This window comes from Zingiber officinale, chromosome 2A (assembly GCF_018446385.1).
Source record: "Zingiber officinale cultivar Zhangliang chromosome 2A, Zo_v1.1, whole genome shotgun sequence".
Classification (NCBI taxonomy): Eukaryota; Viridiplantae; Streptophyta; class Magnoliopsida; order Zingiberales; family Zingiberaceae; genus Zingiber; species Zingiber officinale.
In genome coordinates, this window is record NC_055988.1 from 35,923,180 (window position 1) to 35,924,780 (window position 1,601).

The 1,601-nt window shown below is 43.8% G+C and overlaps 1 long non-coding RNA gene across 1 annotated transcript; it reads right to left on the minus strand.

Annotated features, from left to right (window-relative positions):
* Window positions 1-239: 239 nt before the first annotated feature.
* LOC122039588 lies at window positions 240-677 on the minus strand. Its single transcript, XR_006128253.1, has 3 exons — window positions 637-677; window positions 453-537; window positions 240-259 (listed from the first exon to the last, which is right to left on the minus strand). It is a non-coding gene; the product is annotated as an uncharacterized LOC122039588 (long non-coding RNA).
* Between the last annotated feature and the right edge of the window lie 924 nt (window positions 678-1,601).

The following is a 1,601-nucleotide window of genomic DNA, read 5'->3' on the forward strand; positions in this document are numbered from 1 at the left end:
TCCTGAACATGATGTATCACATGGTTGGGTCACTACCGAAAGCATGTATGGTCAGGTCAATAATAACATGCAGTGCATAATAAATAAACAAACAACATGTAACAGATCATGTAGTGACCAACCGAATCAAAAGGATAACACAATCATTGCTATATGTTAAACACTTTATTATGCATATCAAAAGACATAAGTCAAAGTACCCGCCTCCAATAAGAAATGGTCCAGTCTGACTCCGAGATGCTCGTCTCGAATCAAAGTCCTGTGTTAAATCGCACAGTTTAGCTAATTTAATTATAAACAAATAGCTAAACAAATTCCTAACCCACTGACCAGTTATGGTTAGTTTCATTAACCCCAATTACACCATTACATAACTTCCGAACCTAAATTATTAATTATTACTAACTCAACTAGCAATAATCTACCACAAATATCAAAACCATAATCCTTACCTCTAACTCTCCTTCAGTCGTCTGTGATGGCAACTGATCCGATTCACAACGGAAAGACCGGAATCCAGCAACTTCAGACCGTTCGCTGCCAATTGGAAAACAAATTCCAAATCCAACTTAGTAGAAAACCTTATAGTAGTATACCTAAATCCATATCACTGTTGACCTTAACAAAAACCCTTACCTAACTCATAGTTGTGCTTGTTGATCCACCACAAAGAAGGATTAATCAATAACAGAGAAGAATATCCAAGCTCGGCACTGCTCGGAAGGATAGAGGTGCCGGAAAGGATTTACAGCGGTGCTGCTCGGTCAACAGTCGGGGTGGTCGAAGTGGCTCGGGAGCAAGTGTCGGCTAGGGCACAGGGAAGGACTCGGCAGTGGCTCTCGTCGTCGGCGGCAGAAGCTAGGGCACATAAGAACCCAAACAATGGTACTCGAGTGCCGGCGATCGGGGGTGGCCGGCGCTACTCAAGTGGCTGTCGTCGGCTAGAGAAAAAAGGTAGCAGGAACTCAGCCGGCGGCAGATTAGGGCAAGGAGATAGTCCGGTTCGATTGTGCTCGTGCGGCGTCGCCGGAGGGAGAAGAAGAAGAAGTGGAAGGGAGGATGAAGTAGGAGGAGAGGAGGAAAACCGCCGGCCCGGCGGTTAGGGCTCGGACGAGATCGGCGGCGTCGGGGAGAAAAGAGGGCGCGCGGGCACGGCTCGGCAAAGAAGAAAAACGGCGACAAATGTAAATAAAAAGGAATAAGAAAATAAAAGGAAAAAGATTATATAAATATAATCTTCTCCTCGCTTAAATAGGGTAGCCTAAACAGATTTTTTTTTTCCCCGTTAACTCATTCGTACGAGCTCCGAAAAATTCCTGAAAAATTTCCAAAAATTCCAGAAAAATCCCTTATTAATATTCGCCTATTTTCCGGTATTTTACATTCTCCCCCACTAATAAAAATTTGGTCCCCAAATTTCAGTATCTACCATCAGCAAGTACTAATAACAGATATAGAGTATAAATGCTGAACGGTAAACAATTCACATCCTCAAGTGAAAAGATGGGGATATCGAGCTCGGATCGTATCCTCGAGCTCCCAAGTAGCCTCCTCGTCCGAATGATGCTGTCATCCGACTTTAACCAGCCGGATAGTCTTGT